This window comes from Meriones unguiculatus, chromosome 4, assembly GCF_030254825.1.
Source record: "Meriones unguiculatus strain TT.TT164.6M chromosome 4, Bangor_MerUng_6.1, whole genome shotgun sequence".
NCBI classification, from domain to species: domain Eukaryota; kingdom Metazoa; phylum Chordata; class Mammalia; order Rodentia; family Muridae; genus Meriones; species Meriones unguiculatus.
In genome coordinates, this window is record NC_083352.1 from 113,176,054 (window position 1) to 113,199,120 (window position 23,067).

The 23,067-nt window shown below is 50.9% G+C and overlaps 1 long non-coding RNA gene across 2 annotated transcripts; it reads left to right on the forward strand.

Moving 5' to 3' along the window:
- The first annotated feature begins 13,259 nt into the window (after nucleotides 1–13,259).
- LOC132653524 (uncharacterized) lies at nucleotides 13,260–17,098 on the forward strand. 2 transcript variants are annotated; one of them, XR_009591255.1, is made up of 3 exons: nucleotides 13,260–13,778; nucleotides 14,102–14,296; nucleotides 15,666–17,098. It is a non-coding gene; the product is annotated as an uncharacterized LOC132653524 (long non-coding RNA). The 2 variants fall into 2 exon arrangements; XR_009591254.1 differs by having other exon boundaries at nucleotides 13,263–13,778; nucleotides 15,669–17,098.
- The last annotated feature ends 5,969 nt before the right edge of the window (nucleotides 17,099–23,067 follow it).

The window sequence follows — 23,067 nt, forward strand, 5'->3', positions numbered from 1 at the left end:
ATTGTCTCTGTTTCTTTTTTCTCCTATGCCCAGGATCACTCCCATATCCATCTGACCACAAATCCTTGGTTGAGACAGAGCCTGAGGCAGACGCCAAGCCAAGCCAATGCACAGCTTCAGCCCGCAACGCCCTGGGACACACAGTGGAACCAGGGCCTACACGGAGCCCACTTCAACTGAAATTCACCAGGGAGTTTGTAAGGGACACTCCCTCGGAGAGTGTTCAGGTGTCAGTATGCACTGCTCACTTCCACAGAGCTGCTGGGGTCTCCAGGCCCTATTTCTCCCCCTCCCTCCCCAGCAGCTGCCTGCTCTTGCTTCCACAGCACCATCTCCGAGAGCTTTGGAAGGGGCTTTAGATTGCTGCTTGATGAAGAGAACGCGATGGTGAATACCCAGGGGTTCACAGGGGCGGCAGCTGCCCTCCTGTGACTGAGCCTCCCGTGCTCTGAGATGACAGTCAGAGTTTGGATGGATCCCCACTTCCCCACTCCTAAGTGGCCCCATTTAAGTAAACACACCCCCCCCCCCGCCGGGAGCTCATATCCGCGTCCTCTGCGGGTGATCCGTTTCTCTCCTACTCACTCCGAACACACAAATTGAGAATATGTCAGAGCTTGCACAGGCTCTTTACAAAGCGTTGCCCGCTAACCAGGGCCATTTCAGCCCCGTGTTCCTGCCCTCCTGTAAAGGCAGCCCCCAGCATTTCTGTAATAAAGAGCAATTCACGCCTTGAAACCTGGGCTGGTTGAAAAATGAATTCCAAAATGCCGCTGGTTGATGTATTGACCATATGCATCCTTTGTTGTTGTCATTGTCGTCACTGTTGGTTAAAGACAGAACACGGTATCTGTCAAGGCTGGAGAGAAAGCAGTTAGAAGCCCTGGCAGAGGACCCACGTTCAATTCCCAGCACCCAGCGGCCAGTCACAATTCCTCTGTAACTCCAAGGGGGGGAAGGGATCTAATGCTCTCTTCAGCCACCAGACACACATGTGGTGGATTGCCATACATGGAGGCAAACACTCACACGCATACTCTTTTTTTTTTTTTTTTTAAAAGAAAGTGTTGTCACATCTTAATTCTCTAGCATGTATAATTATAATTTTAATCTCATTCGTGGGTCATCTCTTAAAAATCCCAAGTGGAGAATCTTAACTGGCCAAAAGCACCTGAACCCAGATAGGTGCTGCATCGTGTCACAGGTCAGGGTGTCTCCGAAAGGTGAAGAAGTGGTTGCCATACAGATCTCCATGGAAACGCATGACTCGGCCCAGAGGGAAGACATTGGTGGGGAAGTGTCCTGAGTCTATTATCAAAGACAGCACACGCTACTCTTGCCGAGGAGCTGAATTGGAGTCCCAGCGCCAACACTGGACAGCTCATAAACGCTGGTAACTCCAATTCCAGGGGTTCTGATACACTCTCTGGCCTCCATGGGCACTTGCACACACTCCCCCCCCCCACAGACATATGCATAATTTTAAATCATAAAAAAATAAAGCTTTAATAAAAAATGAAAGTCCTAGCTGAAGGCACAACAGGGCTTCTTGCTCCACGGAATCCTACCCTCGCCGGCTGCACGGACACCCTCCTTCACCCACTCCCTCACTCCCCAGTGTGGGCTCAGTGGGTGGCTACCCTTGCCACCTGTGAGATGGATTGTCAGGCTCCACAAGGCCACGCTGCTTTTCAAAGCCAAGTTCACAGCCATCACGGCGAGCCGGACCCCTGTGCAAGGAGCAGCGACCAGGAAGACAGACATGAAGTCAGCTCATAGGTTTTGCTCCATTTTCCTCTTTCTCTGAGAAGAATAAATAACTCATTCCTTATTCGTCACTTCCATCCATCATTTGAGGCAGAAAAAAAAAAAAAAACAGACGATAACGATGTGAATATATTAATCAGACTCTCCTTGCGGATGAGTGTCTTGCCTTAGTTAGAGACAGTAATTTGGTGCTGTGATTTCCAAAGTCGGTGAAATGCTAAATAGAAGCATGTCAGCTGGTATCAGATAGAGCCCCAAAATAACATTCCTCAGAACAGATCCTTTGATAAAATATCCCCAAAGAATTTCAAGATATACATAATGGCTTTGGTTTAAAAAAAAAAAAAAAAAAAAAAAAAAAAAAAAAAAAAAAAAACGATTTGGCAGATTTCTTTTCCCTAACATCCAGCTTTCTAAGGATGACTTCATTCCAAAATGCTTTTAAGTTTGCAAAATGTGCTTGCCACTCATAAACCCACAACACACACACACACACACACACACACACACACACGCTGAACTGTCTTTTTTTGCATTTTGCAGTTCATTTTAAATGGGAAATTGATGGCTTCTTCAGTGCTGAGTCACTGGAACAGGACTGGCTCGATTTTTCAATCACAAGTGAGTGAAATGCAGCCTGGCAAAGGTCTGAGAGCTCTGTGGTACATACGCATCCCTGAAGTGGCTGAAAGAGGCCAAGTCCGTGGCCAGAGCATTCTCACTAGCGGAGGCTGTCAGGGCTTTTCTCTCTTCAGAGTGAGTATTGGGCTGATAACGGTCTTGGTCCTGTCTACTGTTCCTTGAGTCTAAGGACAAGATGTCCTGAGAAAATTCTGCCTGGCAGCTTGATGGATGGCTCTGTATTCAGAGCCAGGAGGTTCACAGATCTTGGTGTAGACTAAGATGGTTGAAGAAAATTGCCAGGTGTGGTGACTCATGTGGGTCAGCCCATCACAGGGGGAAAGCAGGGGGTAAGACCCCGACTCCAAAACAGAAACAAAAGCAAAAATAGAGGGGTGGCTAGAAGGATGGCCTGGCAGTTAAGAGTGACTAACACTCTCTCTCTTTCAGGGGAGCCCAGCTTGATCCACAGTATCCATGTCTGGCTGCTCTCAACTCCCTCCACCATGATCTCTAAGGGATGCAACAGTCTCAGCCTTGGCAGGCATCCACATGCAGATACACACACACACACACACACACACACACACACACACACACACGGTACCCACACATAATTAAAAATAAAATAAATCTTTTTTTTTTTAATCAACAGCAACAAAAAGAAGGAAGGGAGGTGTATCTTCGTTGGTAGAGGGCTGGGCTAGCATTCACAAAGCCCTTGATTTCTTAGCACCTTCTAAAACCCCACATGGTAGTGCGTGCTTGTAACCCCTTAATGAAGAAGGTGGATGCCGGAGAATCAGAAGTTCAAGGTCATCTTCAGCGACGTAGCAAGTTCAAAGCAGTCTGGGATATGTGAGATTTTGCCAGGGGTGGGGGGGAGCCTTTTATGAAATAAGATTATGTTTTGAAGAAAACACTTATTTTTATGGAAAAAAAAATAGCTGTTACGGGTTAGACTTTAGAGCCCTAACCCCTGAGTACTTCCGATTGTGATTCTATTAGGAGACAGGTCACCTTCTTTTTCAAAGTTCAGTGGCATTATTAGAGTGAACCCTGGTCCTATATAAACAGCATCTTTCCAAGAAAAGATTGGGGCACAGATGTAGGCACTGAAAGACCATGTGATGTGGAAAGGACCAGAGAAACCTAATGCTCCCTGGGATTCGGCAAGACCCTCATGACCTTTTAAACACAAGGTCAAACACAGTTACATGCTGCTGAGAATGACGGGTGAGCATTTGTTAAGACTGTTTTATGAACCCTGGATATTTTTCTGTGACTGATGAAGCTGTCTGGGTGGGCCTTCAGACAATCTCCTCCCATGGGCCTGGCAGCCTTTGCTCAAGAACTGTCTAGAAAGAGCAGCATTACAGAGCCCAGGACCCACAGCCATTGAAGACCTGACTGTGGTCACAGGAGACTTGTTCCTGAAAGGACTGGAGTCAGCCCGGAACACAGAAAGACCAAGTTCTCGGCACAGAGGAGATTGATTTGCCACAGAGGGACAAAGGGCAAGGAATAAGAGACAAAGACAGGTGATAGGAGATGAGGGAGAGAGGAAATAGGAACAAGGGAGAGATGAAAGGGATATTTGCCCCAGAGGGACAAAGGACTGCCTCTGGATAGAGAGGAGACAGATGTGACCCACAGACAAATGGCAGGATATAAAAGGTAAGAAAGGAAACCTGTGTTAGGGTGAGGTGTTTCATTTTTATTGGTCGTGTTAATTAGGCGAGCCAAATGGGGCTTTTGATTTCTGGACTTCAATACTTTGATAGCTGGACTTTGGTGGTCAGCTTCAGGAGGAGGAAGTGGACAAATAACATTTTTTAGCAAGAGGGGAAGGGCAAAAGGCAAAAATCTGTTGGTGCCATGTTTGCCATGCTCTGGCCTGCTAGAGGCCTTCAGTGCCAGTACTAGGAAAATTTACCCTTCACCAGCCAGACCAGGTGAACTTAGAAGTTCATGTGCCGTCACTTCAAGGAGTGCCACCTGCGGCAGCTGCCAACACAGAACCTGTCTAGAGTCAGCCTGCAAAGCAAGACTACCCTCCTAGTGACTGGGCAAAAGCCTTGAGAGAGAGGAGGGCCTGTGCTCTAGCTCATTCCTGGGGTGTAAATAAAGCGCTCTGACCAAAAGCAATGCCTCAGAGGAAGGGTTAGTTTGCTTACAATCCCAGGGCACCGCCCATCACTGGAGGGAAGCAAAGGCAGGGACATGGAGGACCACTTCCGTGGTCGGGAGCAGAGGGCGCAAACACTCAGATCCTTGCTGCTTGCCTGTGCTCAGTCCTCAGCTGGCTCTAGCCGCCCTCACACAGGCCAGGGCCAGCCCACAAAATGGCACCACCCTCACACAGGCCAGGGCCAGCCCACAAAATGGTACCACCTACATTCTCCTCACCCCAGTTAACAGTCAAGGCAGTCCCCCACAGGCCAGGCTAATGTGACCTCCGTATCCTCAGAAGACTCTGTAGCTCCAGGGCTGGAGAGATGGTTCAGGGGCCTAGAGTACTTGCTGCTCTTGCAAAGGACTCTGGTTCCATTCTCAGCACCCACATGGTGGCTCGCCATCTGTTACTCCAGTTTCATCAGATCTCACGCCCTCTTCTGACCTTTGTGGGCACTAAGCACACATGTGGTAAACACACACACACAAACACACACACACACACACACACACACACACGTTTACCTTGTCTTTCAGGCTAGCCGGAAGAGGTACCCTTCTATGTGGCCTTCCTGAGGTTGCAAAATTAGGCTACAACAAGGCTCTTGGGTGGTCTTTTGCCCACCCGTGGTCTTCATCGTGGTAGACTGGGCTGCAATAGTAACAAAAATTAGTGACAGTGGCAGCTGCAGCAGAAGAGGCAGCATCAATGGTAGCAAGAAGGCAGCTAGAGGGCTCCAGAGGGCACCTAGGGGAGAGGTGGTAGAGATGACGGAGGATGGTGAAATAACAGAGAAGAAACGGTATAGGCCAAACAGCCAAGAGGCTATAAAGTCTACAGAAACGGTAGCTAGAACTAACGAGGTCCATAAGCCAGGGCCTGAAAGTTGTAACACTGAGGTCTCAACAAGAGCTTGAGCAGTGGCCAGTAGCCACTGCTTTGAGTCCTGGGTTACTGGCCGCTGACATCTGGACCCAGAGTAGAAAGCCTGCAGCCGAGTCTCTGGCCTCTACAACGCACGGATCACCGGCTCTTAATTCTCAGGGTTTCAGCCATAAAGCTCTGGATTGTAATCCATTCATCAGACCCTTAGTGCTCAGGAGCCTTGAAGCCACTGTTGGTCTGTACTGGAAATTTCCATCTGGATATAAAAAGAGAACCCCAGCCAAATGGCTGAAGAGAGTGACACAGGGAGGACACGATCCTCCAAGCCAAAGATGAAAGGCTCAGAAGAAACCAACCCAATATGGCCTTGACTTCCCCACTCCAGAACTGAGAAAATAGATTTTTTATTACTTAGACCAGCCAGCCTGCAGTCATTTGTTACGGCCACGGGAAGGCTTAACATGGAGCTAGCTTCCTTTCCCCTGGGGTCTTAGTGTCTGAGAGCTCACACGGCTTATTTGTCTGCAGCCCGTGAGTAAGATGCGCCATGCTTCTATTTGAACTTGAGCTCCATGTTCAGCCTGAAGCCAGCTGCACAGAGCTCTTGTCAAGTGCATTTCTCCAAAGAGCTTTAAGTGATTTATGAGCTTCAGTTGCATAAAGCCTAAGTGGCCTTTTTAGACTAATATCTGAACGGCGTCCTTCTCTAGCTCCCATCAAAATTGCAGGAGGTGTTACACCGTCCCTCAGAAGTGACCCTGGGCAGGAATGCTCAGCCAGGTGCTGTCCTTGGGATCAGCTTGCCCTAAATGTGCCACTAAAATGAAAAGAACAGACTAAGCCATGTTAATCTGTGCGTGTGCATGTATATATGCGTGTATGATCATGTAACAGTGTTCCCAAGCCATCACTTCCCTCCTCATCTCCCAGTGCACAGCACACACCCCCACACACATACACACACACGATGCATTTTCACTGGCTTCTGCTCTCCAAAGTTCACTTGCCCTCCCCAGGGATCACTCCTCCCCCATGTCGCCCCTCCCCCACCTTGCTCCCCTTCACCTGTGTTCCCATAATTTGGGTTGGACATGGAAAGGACATTGTCCTCTGGGTACAAGTTGAGGGAAAAGCATCACTGCCATCAGGGGTTATTGTCTGTTCTCCCTACACACCCACCCCAGGGACCTTCTGTGTTCTCTTTCATCCTGGGACCTGGCCCTGCGGTCCTTAGAACTTTCTTTCCTCCTGTCATTCAGCACCCATCAGTCTTCAGCCAGGGAGGCTGGAGGTCAAGGACAGGAGTGTCCATGTTCTACGTAATGTGACCACTGCCCCCATGGACAGCCCTTCCATACATCCTACAGAAACCTCCAAGCTTTCCAACCCCTTCCTTCACCCTATTAGCTGACAATCACCCTGTCTCCTGCTGCTCCCCCCCACCCCCGCCTTGCCGATGCTCTCCAGCCTAGCTTCCTGGCTCTTTCTTGTCCTTCTGTCTGTCCTGAATGTAAGAGCTCCTCGGGTCATACCCATCTTCTCCGCCCTGGGAACTTAGCCTCCTATGATCTTAGTGGGAATGCCATTTTCCTGGGCCTCAATGCTGTGAGACCAAGCAACTGAGCTTAGCCCAATGAGGTCACTCCCAAGAACAACCCTCAGTGTTCCCATGCTGTATCTAGTGACTCCATCTACCCGAGTCAATGCCAGACTACCAGACAGCTCTGTCCGTTCCTCGCCGAAATGCCACTGGACGCTGAACCATTGCTTCCTCCTCTGTCGCCTCCTGGCTCAAGGGTTACACTGGACTCACCCCTCTTCTGGGTCACTCTTCATACAGTGGAACACGGTGATCTTACCGAAGTACAGTCTTGTCACATTCTTGCCTGGCTTTCTGAAGCCTCTGTTTCTGAAGACATTTCCCAGCCCTTATGGTTTGTGCTCTCAGCCATCTGCACCCCCAGCCCAGCCCCCACCCCGCCCCAGCCTTCTCCTGTCGCCAGCTCTGCCCAGAATGCTGTGTTAAGCACACTGAGCCTACAAGCGCCTTTGCCTCATGGACTTGACTTGGGCTGCTTCCTGCCTTGCCCTCCTTTCCCAGGCTCCATCACCTGCTGGGATCCCCTCTCATCTGGAAGTCAGGCTTGGCCACACTTCTAGACTCTCATCCAGAACTGGCCTGCCCCCTACGTCCCACACACTGCCCTGAGCTGTCCAGACAGGCAAGCAAACACGTCCTGAGGAGTCATCGCTGGACTGTTCCCACAAACGGAAGACAGCGACAAGAAGGACACTCTCCTGGAACATGGCTTACGCCATGGCAGGCCTTAGCAACTGTTAGAACTATCGGATCACCCTGTCTCCCCAGCGGTATCTTGGTCCCCCACCCCAGCTCCTGATCAGGAATGCTTGACTGAGAGGCTGGATCCGCCCAGCCTGGGTCCTCCGTGCCGGCTTCCTTTGCACCAAGCTGAAAGTAATTACCAAAGGCAGCCATAGAAAATGACAGAATGGGAACGTGCCTGGGTGCCCAGTGAGCGGATTAGGAGCAAAGCCCCGTGTCATCACACTGCCTGTCAGGATTGGAAGTGACTTAACCAGCCGAGGCCTTAGGGCCAATGCTGTGAGCACAGAGCTTTCTCTCCTTATGAGAGAGCAGGGGTTGCGCTGTCTCTCTGAGTCAGCCTGGTCAGAGAACACATGCCTCCTCCAGGTTCTCAGTAGACTCTGGGGTATCTGGGAAGAATTATCTCTGCTGAGAGGAACAGGGAGTTGCCATGCGTTGGCAGAGCCCCAAAGCTGCCCTGGACCCCTCCTCACAAAGCTGGAGCATAGGGAACTTGAATCACAGCTCCAGGGAGGGTAATGGGACCCTTGAGGGTCCCTGTGCCTGCTAGGAGCTGATGTTCCTACACAGCTGCTGAAAGCCAGGCCTGTAGGGGTCTCTCCACACACAGGACAAGGACTGACCAGGTGGGCACAAAGGCCATGGGTGTTACAGTTGTCCCAGTCATTCATTATGGCCCCCTGTGGCTGGCTGTCACCTGAGTCCTGGAGCAATGGACTCTGGGCAGATCTTGAGCCCTTTGACCCTCACCTTGCCCTCCTTCTGGGATCATCTGGATCCCTACCCTTTGCTGTGGTTCAGTCCTCCCATGGATGGGCTCAGGGGACCCGTAGACAGGGTGGTGGGGTCACAGAGGAGAGTTGTGATGGCCATGCAAGGCACGGAGGACTCTGAGTGATGTGGTGAGGGTGCTTCCATGGATCCTGAAAGTGTGTGTGTGTGTGTGTGTGTGTGTGTGTGTGTGTGTGTGTGTGCATGTGTGGTGTGTGTGTGTGTGTGTGTGCATGTGTGGTGTGTGTGTGTGTGTGTGTGTGTGTGTGTGTGTGTGTGTGCCTGGAGCAGTTGCTCTTCTGCCCACCCTCCTCCAAGCCCTTGTTTTATGTCAACTTGACATAAAGCTAGAGTCACCTAAAAGGAGGGAAACTCTATTAGGAAAACGCCTCCATAAGATCTGGCTATGGGGCATTTTCTTCATTAGTGATTGATGGGGGAGGGCCCAGCCCACTGTAGGTAGTGCCACCCCTGGGCTGGTGGTCCTGGGTTCTATAAGAAAGCAGGCTGAGCAAGCCATGGGAGCAAGCCAGTAAGCAACACTCCTCCATGGCCTCTGCTTCAGCTCCTGCCTCCAGGTCCCTGCCCTGTGTAAGTTTCTGCCCCCATTGCCCTGGTGGTGAACTGTTCCATGGAACTGTGAGTGAAATTAAACCGTTCCTCTCCAGGTTGCTTTAGGTCATCACAGCAATGGTAACCCTAAAGACATCTCTCTAGCTCCCAAATGCAAACGGTAGCTTTCAGGGCCTGCTCAGCACGGCACCGTGAGTGTGCCCTAGGGTAGAACATGGCCCAGCCTGGCGCAGGGACTCCCCTGCCTGGGGAGCAACAGGGAAGAAGAGGTCTGTTGGCCCAGCTGCATGCCGGTGGGGGACAGATCTGGTGTGCTTTCTGCTAAGCGAAGAACAAAGGGCCATGAAGTGAAAATGCTCGAAGGGGCTTGATGTCCCAGGGGCTCTGAGGTTAGGGAGTCAAATGGGCTGGAGTGACGTGTTTCGTGTGCACCTCAATGCCTGGCACCTCCTCCAGGGAGAATCCGAGACACCTGATGCCATGGCCGACCAGACTGTCATCACCTGGCAGCATCTTCATCAGTCTGCACTGGCTGGTAGCAGTCAGCCAGGGCAAGCTCAGGCTGTCAGCCTAGACACCCAACATGGGGTTTCTTCCAGTAGCCCGGACTTCCTCACTTCATGATGGCCTAGGGACTGAGGCCTCTGACGTGCCGGCTCAGGCTCCCAAGGCCAGTCCCCAAGGATGAATCAATAGCAGCCCTGCCTTTTCTAATCCGGCCCCAGAAGATAAGGCCACGGCATTATCACCTCTGTGGTCTCTAGTGAGTCATATACCTGCTCGGAGTTTAGAAGACACTGACCTATGTACCTCTCAACAGCTGGAATGTCAAGGTCATGAGCCTGTGAGATGGCACGCTATTGGAGCCAGCGGGTGATGGACGGTCTTGATGGTTGACTTGGGCCGGTTAAATGCCACATGCCTCTGTGTGTCTGTGACGGGACTGCCCTGTGAGAGGGTGGCTGGGATAGAATGCGGGCAATGCTGCCCAGTGGTCTGGCAGCCTGGAGAGGAGGAAGTTGGAAGAAGGCAGCATTTATGCGTGCACACCCCCTTTGCCGGGCACGTGTGTAGCTGCAGCTACTGTCCACTGCCGTCAGACCCTGGTTCTTTGGCCTTCGTCACAGATTCCTTAGCAAGTCTCCTTGGGGTTTCCAGGCCTCACTGCTTGGCCTGGTACTATCATGGCACCCAGTGTCTCTGACTGAATAATTACAGCATTTCAGCCTTTCCTGAGTGCTCACAGCCATTGCTGGGCTACCCTGCCCTGTTGTGTAAGCTAGTGCGATAAATTCCTCTTTATAATACATATTCAATTGATTCTGCTCCTCTAGAGAACCCTAATACACCATCCTTGGATGACAGACTGCTACAGCTGGTGCTTACAAAATGAGCCTTTCCTGATGAAACCAGTGCAGTGGAGAAGCAGAGGCTGAGACAAAGAACAAAAGAGGCGCTAACTTCTTCAAGCGAACACCTAGACCCGGTCGTGCCTGAGGTCAGATACTCTGGGATTTAGTCTTGCATGAGCCAATGACTTCTCTCTCTCTCTCTCTCTCTCTCTCTCTCTCTCTCTCTCTCTCTCTCATTTTATTTTTTCCATAGGGTTTCTCTGTGTAGCCTTAGATATTCTGGACTCGCTTTGTAGACCAAGATGGCTCAAACTCACAAAAGTCCACCTGCCTCTGCCTCCCCAAATACTGGGATCACAACGTGCGCCACCGCACCCGTCAATGACTTCTTTTTTATCTCAAGAGCAGAGTTTCTGTCAACTGCTAGAGAGAGAAAGAGAGAGAGAGGGCAAAAGGATGTTCCTTAGAAGCAGAAAGCCCAAGTGCGGATCTCGGGCCTCCCTCTTCGAGCTGGTTAGCCTTGGAAGTAAGTGTCACTGGGTGACTCTCGCCTGGACCGCTTGATTAGCGGAAGCTTCCAAACCAAATGCTCTCAGTGTGCGGGAAAAGATGGACAGTTTGAGCTCATGGACACCCAGAACACTGTTCATTACAGACGCCATTGAGAAGGCAGAAGAGATGGAAAAGCAAGCCTCAGGTGGGGAAAAGTGGCCACTCACTGCAACACCCGTATCAGCTATTTTCCTGCTGCTGTGACAAACACACCGTGACCAAGGCAATGCGTAGAAGCAGAGTGGGTTGGGGCTCACAGCTCCAAAAAGACAGAGACCGTGAGGGGGGAACGAAGAGTTGCTGGCAGGATCAGGAAGCTAAGGCCTCACATCTTGGACTACGAATGCAAAGAAGAGCGAGGGAACGAGAAACGGCCAGGCTTTGAACTCCCGAAGCCCACCTCCGGTGACACACTTCCTCCACAACAAGGCCACACCACCCAAGCCTCTCCTGTCAACAGCATCAAGTGGGGGCCGAGCATGCCAGTGCCTGAGACTGCAGAGGACACTGATCATTCAAATCACCTCAACGCTCTACCAAATGTAGGGCAAGTTTAGGAGAGGGCCCTACCTTGACCTTGCTTGGAAACCTTTGGTGACAGGCTTCCAAGGGATCTGGGCTCACTCTGGGCTCTAGAGAGATGGCTCAGTGGTTGAGAGCACTGCGGCTCCAGTAGAGGAGCCAGATTTGCTTCCCAGTGCCTATAGCAGGTGGCTCACCGCTTGCCTATCACTTTAGTTCCAGGGGATCAAATGCTCCCTTCCGGCTTCCACAGACACCTGCATGCACGCGGTGCACATAAACTCGTGAACACACATACGCCCACTAAAACAAAATAAAATAAGACTTATTCTAGGATCCTAAGACAAGGTTTCTCTCTCTTCCTTCCCTGCCCCTCTACCGTGTGTGTGTGTGTGGGGGGGGTTCTTAGGGTAAAGAAAGACACAGACGGGAAACACTACTTTTTACAGTGGGCTCCACCGGTACCTACAGTCTATTTGTCTCGAAATTTGAAAGTGCCCTGAACAACAATAAAAACATACCAGGCCCTGGACCCGGGGCATCTAAAGTTCCCCAGCATCTCACCTTGAATCTCCCTTTGTCATTCAGGGCCCGAGGGCGGTGTTAGAGAGTCACCGGGTCCTAACGTAGAACAGCAAACATGACCTTTGCCGTCGGCATGGGCATGCCGCTTATGTGATCCTATTTTCCAGAGTTTCGCTGTGATCCCACTGCCTGGCGAGGGGGTGAGCGGGTGGCATTCTGCCAGTTCTTGCACTCCTTGTGTGGAAAAGGGGAGGCATGTACTTGCAGTCCAGAAAGAGAGATGATTCCACACACTCCACCCCCGTAAAATCCCTCTTGGGTCCAAGTTTGGTTCGCCCAATAGTCCCGAGGGCTGAATTCCCCTTGGTTCCCAGGGACATCAGCAGTCATGTTCGCTGCTCTGGAAGCCCCTGGGAGGCAGGTGAGTGGGCGGACTTACGCTCACCTTCTTGCTGAGAACAGAACCCTTGTGCCTACTCAGCAAGTGCTCTCCCACTGGGTTCTGAACCAAATACCCAAGCCTCCTTTCTCTTTTCCTTTGAGGCAGAGTCTAAGGTCCCCAGGCTGCACTCACTCCTTGGTCCTAGCAGTCCTGAAATAGAGCAGTTCACTGCCTCAGCCTCTGAGAAACCTGGGGTTCAGGTCTGTGCCACCACACCTCGCCAACTCCCGACTGATTCCTAGGGTCCTCACATGGTCCCCCATGCTGCCTTTGCATCTTTGAGGGGCCTTCAATGACATCTTAATACACTCGTGCCAATCTATGCCTCAGAAGGCCGGGCAGACCCTCAGAGCATATGCTAGGATTCAAGCTTAGCGCTAACTTCCCTCCTCCATCCACAGCTGTTTCCTTTCACAGGTCACAACTGGGCCGGGGGAGGGGGGCACTGCTAAATGCCCAAGTGTCTTCCTCTAATGACCATGCAAGTTTCCTTAGAGGCTGCTCTGTGAGAGAGCCAAGAGGGCACTGCTTCGTTCTCAGAAGGCCGCAGACAGTCTCCTCCGGTCCCCACACACTTGTAGTTAACGGACAGAGCCATCAGTTGTGAGGGAACCTGCAGTCCCTCTCAGACTCTGGCACGCAGCACCTTCCCCAGCAAGGCTCCATTTATCAGTGAGGTCTGTCCCTGGAGGGAGTCACATCCAAGTCGGCTCCTTGGCACGGCCTCTTTGTCGTCTCGCTGAAGCTCATACAGCCTGATCCAACCTCAGAGCCTCTGCCGCGATCTGTAATGAACACAAATTCCCATACAGGCTTTTCAATTGGCCTCCTGGGGTCCCAGAGCCCACATTACAGGCATCGTGGGGTTCCAACCCGAGCCCAGAGTTTAAAAGCAGAGTTGAGCCTCACTCACGCTCTCAGATGCTTGAGAGAAACACCCCTCCCAGCCGGCAGCGCAGGGTACAGAGGACGCTTTAAAAGTCGCCTTAACATCTCCTCTGGAAGGAAGGCCCTTGTCTGACGAGACATTAAGCCATTTGAAATGTGGCTTTTCTTTTTTTTTTTTTTTTTTTTAATTTTATTCCTTTGTGTGAAGCCCTGTTAGATGTGATCAAGTGTGAAAAGAAGCGGGACACGGTTCAAGTAAATGAAGCAGCTCACCAGGAGTCCCCATCCCTGCCAACAAACCCTGCCGGAGCCTGACAGATGCCAGTCTAACACGGGTCCCCCCGCTGCAGGCATCAGGTATGACATTTACTAATCCAGAACTCTAATGAAGACTTTGGACTGGGCTCTGTTGGTAGAGTGCTTGCCTAACATGCACGAAGGTGTGGGGTCTGTAAACCAGACGTGAAGCAGGAGCGGGAGGAGCAGGAGTTCAAGGTCTCCTTCACTACACAGGAAGTAGATGGCCTCAGTTTCCCAGGCTGTGAGAACACTGGTACCTGGTCCCTTGTGAATGAGACAGGGTGTGTGACGTGCTGCCGAGAGAGAACAGTGCCCGGGGATGAAAGTGGGGGTGCCTGTCACTGCGGGGAGCTCACTGTGAAATGTATTGCTCTCTACAGCCGTTAATCCCACCTTGGAGTGTACGAGGCCTGCCAGCCCCAAGGACGTAGCTTTCCATCCAGATCCAGAGCCGAGTCGGGAGCCTTGGACAGCAGGGGCTTCAAATTTGGGAGATGCCCACTGTCCTGAGGGGTCTTCACAGCGTGGACACTCGGTGGAGAGCGGGTTCACTGTGCCATGCTGGTCTCTCCCAGGTAGCTCCTGCCAGTCCCGGGGAGGGCCGTGTGTGTGTGTGTGTGTGTGTGTGTGTGTGTGAGAGAGAGAGAGAGAGAGAGAGAGAGAGAGAGAGAGAGAGGCAGAGACAGACAGAGAGAAAGAACAGAGAGAAAGAAAGAGGGGTGTGTATGTGAGAGAGACAGACAGGCAGGCAGACAGAGAGAGACAGACAGAGAGACAGAGAGAGAAGGAGAGGTGTTGCAGTAAGTAGCCATAAAAACTTAACTGAATGTTAAAATGCTGGTGACTCACAAAGGCCATGTCTTAGTGACTGGGGTTCGTAGTAGCAGCCTTCAACCAGTCGCAATGTCGCCCTCCAGTTTGGGTTGTCACAGTGGGTGGAGCGGTCCTGGTACCCTGGTAGAGACAGGGAACACAGCGTGTGCTGATCCTAAAGTGTGGGAGGTACTGAGGCTGAGATCGGGCTAGGCCACACGGCTGATCTACGTAGGTGGGGAGGGAGTGCTGGATCAGCCTAAGCCAGAGATGAAAGTCACAGGAGCAAGATGGGGAGCCTTCAGGGATGTAGGAGAATGAGGGGGAGCTGAGTGTCTGGTTTGGCTGGAGGAAGTGTGGTTACGTTTTTTGGCCCTTGCCCCTTTTCTGTTATAAGACTCCAACTGCCTCAGAGGGGGTCCGCCCTGCAGAGGTAGGCACATAAGACTTCTAGCTGAACTCCAATACCCTCTTCTATATCAGGGCTGTGATGTAGAAGAGGGTATTGGCCTCTTGATTTCCCCACACCCGCCACGCACAACTCTGCTACCGTGAGGTAAACAGTGTCCACCGCTACCCCTCCCACCGCTCTGTTCCTGCCTCCTGAGGCTCTCGCCAGAGGGTGCTCGAAACTGTGAACCACCGTCAACCTTTCCTTCTCTAGCTTGTCTGTGGTAGGTGTTTGCCGCTGTGGTGGGAAGCTAACCAACGTCCAACGACACGGCTGGATACGGAGCAGGAGGGGCTGAAGCCAAGCGTGGTGGCACAAGCCTTTAGTTCTAGCGCTCTGGAGGTAGAGGCAGGCAGGCAGATCTCAATAAGTTTGAGGCCATGGAGGCTACACAGTAAGATCTTGTCTCAAGACATGTATTAATTATATATAATTATTATAAATATATTTTTATATATAAGTATGTAATATGTAATATGATGTATTAATTATATAGACTATAATATAAGATTTTGTATAATCATATATATTATTTTTAAAATGGGAAGGAGTGGGATGTGGCCTCTCAGCCGGGGAGCTGGCGAGACAAAGACCCTGACCTTTGTGCCCAGGGTCTTCTCTCCAGGTAAGCTCTTCCCCTTCCAGCTGGCTTCATGCTTTGTTGTGTCTCTTTGTCCCAGCAGGCCTCTTCTCCCCTCCGATCTTCTACCCTCTCTGTCCATTTCCTGACTGTGGAAGGAGGATGTTTAAGCAGCGCAGGAAGGTCCCTAGGCAGCACAGCAGGGTAGATGTTGTCCCCAGAGCATGCTTCATGAACACCAGTCTGGCTCTCCTCATCCCCACTGAGCTCTGTGACAACCGCAGCCTCAGCTCCGCCTGTTCCGAAAACTCCAGAGAGCATTGGGACCACCGGAGGAGGGCTTCTTGAAGCTCCAGCTAGGCCCCCGGGTTCCCATGTAGCAGGCCCAGAGCCCATTACTGACAGGCCCAGAGGAACAGAGGAGGCTGGGAGCTGAGAGGACCAGGACTCTTCATCATGTTCACCTGAAGATGGGGCCCTGTGACCTGGGTCTTCTAGCATCTCATTGGTACCCTCTTCTATGTGAGAGCCTGTGGCATGTGTCCTCACCCCATCCCCGTCCCCTGTGCCTGGTTCACAAGTCTCCAGCCTTGCTGTTCCTCCCCTCCAGGGATTGCCAGGATCTCCTCTCCCACAGCCTCTGCACAGAGGTTGCCCTCTGCTCACGCTGGTCTCTCCAGGGCTCACTAACCCTCTCAGATGGACCCTCCATGACTACTCACACAACCTCCACCACCATCTCTCCTGACGTTTAGATCACTCCTCACTTCCCAAAGGTCCTGCAACTGTGTTCCATGGCCATTACAGCTTGTCGCTCAGCATAGACAGTAACTGGCAGGGACATTATTTGGCTCCCTCCTGTCTCAGCACCCAGAGCAAAGCCTGGCAGCCCAGGGCACTGTGAAAACCATCTGTCGATGTCACAGGAGCAGAGATGATGTCCCAGACTCCAGACCTCCCTCCCCAGGCACGGCAACATCTTGGTGCCTGCCTCTCCTGCTCCTTCACTCTTGCCAGAAACTTTCAACTGGGAGAGAGAGGGATTTTCAGGTCCAGCCCCATGGCACCCTGCAAAGCTGTGCCTGGCTGCTCTTTTTCCTCTTCTCTGGCTCTCAGCAGGAGACAGCACTCTGCTGCTTTCATTTCATCCATTATGATGGGAAAAAAATGAAAATGAAAGAAATGCTCTTAGAACACCCCGAGGAGGTGGCGGCTGCTTGCAGTAAAGGGGACTCCATTCAGGGTCTTCACTGTCATCAATTATTGACCAAGTCCTGACTGTGCTTCTGGCGCCAAGGCAAGGACAACACAGGGTCCCTGCCACGGGGCTCCCCATGGAGGGCTCCAAGTCTGCCCGTCCCCTTGGGCAGACAGCATCTCCCTCAGACACCTCTGCTCTTCTCTTAGTACTCTTACTTTAATGTTACTCACCTGGTGCCTGGTTTTAAAGGCAACAGAGCTGAGACAGTATTTCTCAAAGATAAAGAAAAATTACCTCCATCTCCAATATTTTTAATGCACAAATAAAAGTCTGTCCTGGTTATGGAAAGAAAAAAAAAAAGCTAGTGTGGATGAGTGTTCTTTGGGAATTTCTGTCAAGTTTTCCTCCATAGGACATAAATTTTTATGTGTTTGTGTGTGTATTTGTTAGTTTTGAGACAGGGTTTCTTTATGTAGCCTTGGCTGTCCTGGACTCACTTTGTAGACTAGGCTGGCCTCAAACACGCAGAGATCCTCCTGCTTCTGCCTCCCTGAGTCCTGGGATTACAGGCACGAGCCATAGTGCCTGGTTCATAGATATATTCTTCATGGAGAAAGTAACCGTCAGAAAACAAGCCTCGGCTCCAGAGTGTTCTACCCTATTGCTGGATTCAGGCCGAATTCTTCCATTTTGTTTTCTTCTGTTGTTTTCCCTCACCTCGTTGGTTGTTATAAAGAACCTGCATATCCTCAGCCAGCAATCCCAAGTTCCTCCTGTGGTCATCTCAACTCAGGCTGGGTGCAGAGCAGAAATGATTCTACCTGTGAGGCCCAGCCCTCAGCCTGCCGGCATGGTGTTTGCCGTGGTAAGGATGTTGGCAAAGTTTTATTGATCCCCTGTAAGCCACACTCAAGACCACTGCTGATGCCCAGAGCCTTTCTGGGATCAACCAGCTGCAGTCTGGCTGGATCTGATCTGGCGGATGCTAAATAGTACAAACTGAGAGGTAAGGGTGACTTCCCCTCGTCGCCCTCCTCCTGTGTTTTAGCTCAGTACAAGGTGCTGTGTTTCAGGGTGCATCAGGAGCCCTGCTGAGGCACAACCCTCCCTGCTTCTGTCTCACTCAAGAGGATGAGGGAACACGAGGCCTCTTCAGACCCTCTAGCTGAGGAGTGTGTCCCAAGGAGGGTGCTTTGCTTCCCTCTTCTAGCACCAGACAGAGAAGCGACACAGCACCTGCAGTTTCAGAGTTGACGTGTCACTGGTCATTTTGTCCTAAGGAAGCAACTAGCATAGACTTAGCTCATTTTTAAACGATTATTTATCTATTTGTATGTATGTGTGCCTGGGTGAGTTTAGATGCTCTGGGTATGTGTAGATGTCTTCAGAGGCCAAAGTAGGTCAATTCCCCTGGAACTGGAGTTAGCGACAGTTGTGAGTTAGCTGATAACAGGTGCGGGGAACAGAACCTGGGTCCTCTGCAATGGCAGCCAATTCTCTAAACTGCATAACCGACTCTCCAGCCTCTGATGCTTAAACATGGTAATACTCAATTGTCCTGCTTCCCCACAGCTTCAGTTGTTTTGGTTTTGGGGGGAATATTTTGTTTTGTTTTCTCAAGAAAAGACCTCACACAGAGTAACATAGCCTTGACCTTACTATATAGCCGAGCCTGGCTGGGCTTGCTCTATCATCCCCTAAAGTGAAATCTCCCAAATCCTGGGATTACAGGTGTGCAACACCACACATCTGAACACAAGTCTGTTTTACCTTCTTGATTGTTTTTAGATTTCCTGAGGGAGACCTACCGAGGTGAGCAGTTCCCATCTGCTCTGGTCTGTGCAGGTTCCTAAAAGCCTGTGTTAAAGGCTTGGTCTCCAACTCACAGGGATGTGTCGTTTTTAAGCAAAATCTCCTATGTTCAATTTTATCAATGATGACTCAGGAGCCAGATGCTGGGGTGAAAGCCTGATAGTTCACAGAGGCAGAGAAAGTACCCAACTGACCTTCCTACTCAGCCAACATCCCAGAAGGAAAAGACCCTTTCTCCTTCTGCATGCTGTCTTAAATACCCTTCAACTCAATGTCTCGCCTTCCTGTGTTTTCTTATCTTCACTCCCTGTCAACTAACTGGTTGCTTGCTCTGCCTCTTGACTATGGCTGACTTTATTTAGTTCTTGTTTACAGAAAGCTCTTGGGTTAAAGGTGTGTACTAGAGCTGAGCCACACCCCAACAAGAAACAGGTTTTTCCAGTTCACAGTCTTGGGGTTCACAGTGTGATCAAATATCCTGCAGCAGTGATAATGGGAGGTGGTGAGACTTTAATAGGTGTAGCCCAGTTAGAAGCCCTGTGATGATGTGGAGATAGGCTCTAAAAAGGGATATTGAAGCCCCAGAGCTCTTTCTTCTCTCTTTCTGCCTGGATGTTGGGAAATAAACAGTATCCTCCTCCATGTACTCCTATCATGATGGCTTCCTATGCCTCAGGTCCCAAAGCAATAAACCACCTAACTACAGAAACCTCCAGTACTGGGTACCAAGATAAGATTTTCCTCTTTTGTAGTTGATTACCCCAAATGCATCACTGTATTTTGTCACCATGATGCAAAGCTGACTGGTTCTCTCTCCCTTTGTTCCTGGTTCATATACACCAAGCAAATCTTTGCTCCCATCCTTTCTACCCTAAAGATGCACATGATGATGATGATGTTGATGATGATGATGATGATGATATGGTGATAGTGATACTGATATTGATAATGATGATAATGATGTGGATGGTGGTAATAACGATGTTGAAGTTGATGATGGTACTGTTGATAATGGTGATGATGACAATGTTAACGGTGGTGATAACAATGTTGGTAGTGGTGATAAGATGATGATCATTATGATGGTAGCTTAGTGATATGCCCCACAAATGGATGCCCTCCAGAGAACATGTCAGAGTGAACAAAAGCGCCAGAGACTCCAGAGTACGCAGACCACCTTTTTTTTCCCCAGGAAGAGGCTGACTCTTGTTTGACAAACAGAGACAGAAAGATTAGGAAGTAAGGGATATGAACCAACATGCTGACATCCTCATGGGCTTTCTCCATAGCAGAGACAAGCAGGCTGTTGGCTGTCTGATGAGAGAAAAGCAAAGCAAACATACTCAGAAACACAGGCCAGTGGAGCATGGACTGACCCCGTGGGAATGCACGCACGTGGAACTGTTGCCAAGACAAATGAGTGCAGCGCAGGGGACACCATCTGGATGCGCTCAGGCGCGGCTCTCACGGAGGAAACAGACAGATACTCCAGGGCCCTTCGCTCGCTGGCACAGGGGCCTTCGTATTTTTGCTAGTCTGAAGCTGAAAGTCTATCACTGCAGCCAAAGCTTCGGTCTCATCCCTCCAGGCAGTCGGTAGGTCTGCTGAAGGCGCTGTCTGTGCAGGGCCTGCTGTACAACACTGTGTCACGGACGAGGAGAGGTCTGAGGAGAGGTCTGAGCCACGGCCGTCGGCAGGTGCAGCTGTGCAGGGAACCGCCACCTCCACCTGTGGGACCAGCTCCTCCATACGTTTCCAGTTCTTGTTATGATCTGGGAGGACTGGCAGCATGTGCTCTCACATCACAGATGCCCATCGTGATAACAGCTTTGTGCGTCGAGGCTTAGTTTTCCTCTGATTTTCTGTGAGGCTGTTAAGTGTGCAGTTCAGAGCGCCAAGGGCTTTGCCATTCTCGGCAATGGTGTGGAGTCAGGGAGAGGTGACCTAGAGGTCCGAGGCTGCTGCTGGGTGAAGCTCTGGGTCTCACGTGACCCAGCTGGTGAGGTGTAGCTTCTAGGTGACTGTTTCTGGAGGCCAAGATTGGTGGCTGAGGTTCTCTGCGTGACACACTGACAGTACACGGAGCCTCCAGCGTAGGCCAGCCACCTTGAGAGCAGTGCTTTCCACGGAGCCGCCCTGGCCTCCAGAGGACACTTGGTGATCTCTGGTACCGGTTTTATTTTCGTATTGGAGGTGGGGTGCTCAGCTGCTGGGTGGAGGGGCCCACTGATACATGCGGCTCTGCCTCCTAGGGTGCACGTGATGGCCCCCAAATGGGCTTATCATCCCCCAGAGGTCAGGAGAGTTATGGTGGTTTATTTTGTATAGCTGACAGAGTCAGGCAGAATGAGCTTAAGACAGGAAGGATTTCTAGTGGGTCAATTGGCCCCGTGAGCTTGTGCTAAACCTCACGGTAGCAAGTGTGGTTATGGCAGCCGGACCATCAGACAGGGGAACTCCTTCACGTTGTAGTGAACAGGAAGCAGAAAACCAAAGGGTGAGGCCAAGGACAAGATGCATTCCCCCAAGGACGTGCTCCCAGATACCTCGCCCCTTCAGCTAGGCCCCGCCTCCTAAAACAGTGTCACCAGCTGGGGATCCAACATTTCACACGAGAGCCTAGGAGGGATATTTCACATTCAAACCAAACCAAAGAAGCAGGAGAGAGAGAGAGAGAGAGAGAGAGAGAGAGAGAGAGAGAGAGGCTGATTTTGAGCCTTGGTGCACACTCTCATCCATCACCTGGACATCTGTGGGGGCACACCTCTGGACATGACTACCCATCAAGCTCCTGGTTCGTGCAGAACCAGGCCTAAGTAAGAATCTATGGAGCAATTTCTCTCCCTCTGCCTACCGTAACCATTTCTTCCCACACTGACTTTTCTGTTGCTGCAAAAATAGTAGGGAAAAAAATACAGTAAAGTCGTTAAAAAATGTTCTTCAGTAAAAAAAAAGAAGCAACTGGAGTAACGGGTGTGGCCCAAAAATTAACAAAAAGAGGACATCAGACACCGAGCAACCGAGAAGAGTGTCCAGCTGGCTGGTAGCAGGAGAGAGCAGCTGAGACGGTGGAGCCCTGGGCCAAGGCTGCAAGGATGCAGGGCCAGCTTCCCAAACTAAAGCCAGTCACTGCCCACAACCAGCATTTTACAAAATGGAATGCTAGGAATGAGTGGAAAACATCCAAAAGCAGCATTCTAACTGAAGGGGAGAGTTGTTAAGTTTATATTCATGTGTATGTAGTATGCTTGTGTATGTGCATTTATATGTCCATAGATGTGTGTGTGTGTGTGTGGCCTGTGTACAGCCTGGCTGGAGGAAGTCCGTCCTTGGGGGCGGGCTTTGAGATTTAAAAGCCTTCACTGCTTCCGCTTCGCTCTCTCTTCTTCAAGCTTATGTTTCAAGAGCTCTCAGCCTCCTGCTCCGACTGCCTGCAGCTTGCCGCCATGCTATGGCCGCCATGATGGACTCTAACCCTGTGGAACTGTAAGCCAAAATAAATTCTTTATTCCCTAAGTTGCCTTGGTCACAGGGTCCTGTCATGTCAACAGGAAAGTGACTAAGACACAAGTGTTCCGTTGTGGTGCCCAAGCCAGGATCTTTCATGAGCTAGCTAAGCACTGGACCGTGGAGCTCCAACTGCAGCCCCCTCTGGAAAATAGATTTCGTCTACTGGGTCATGATCAACACAGCTAGGAAGACATTACAGCTGACTAAATCGTGAAGAGGTTAGAAAGAACTATCTGTCAACAAATTTGCAAAGTGAAAGAACAAGGGATTCAAATAGCTGGGGAGAAAGGAAAGAAAGAAAAGTGTTTGCTTCTCTTCTCGCACTTCCCTGGCTTTGCAGAGAAGGGCATTTACCTGCTGGCATGCCACACATGCCCTTCCAGCTGCCCACAGGCAGGGCTTCCCTCACTGAAAGCTCAAAGTGTCCGGGAGAAGTTGCCCCTGGCCTTCCACGCCGTTGGTATTGCAGCTCCCCAGGCTATCTGGGGAAATTATACGCCAATAAATACGGGAGCCTGTTTTATTGGTTATTTAATAATCATTTTAATAGTCGCTGAAGTAGTTTAATGTGTCCTAGGGAAAGACTCAAAGCTGTGATCTCAGGAAGGTGACAGATAACAAGGCGGAGCCGTCATGAGCACAAGAACACACGGCAGAAAACAGCCGCCAGGGCGTGGGCGCCACCCAGCCTCTGCATCTCCAGAGACGGCAGGAGCTTGGGAGACACTGTGGCCAACAGGCCCTGCCTCCTTGGGGCTCCAAGGAGGTCCTATTTCTTTCACTAGCCACACCCATGACCTCAGGAGAGGTAGCACCAGACAAGGTCTCAGGATGGCAGAGCTAACAGGGCGGCAGCTTGGAGACATCAAATGTCTCCCAAGAGGACACTCGCGATGAGCAGCAGTGCAGAAATCATGATGAAGTTCCTCCACCATGGAGTCCCCCATCTGAAGTTCCCGTTCTGAGCTGGACACCTAGC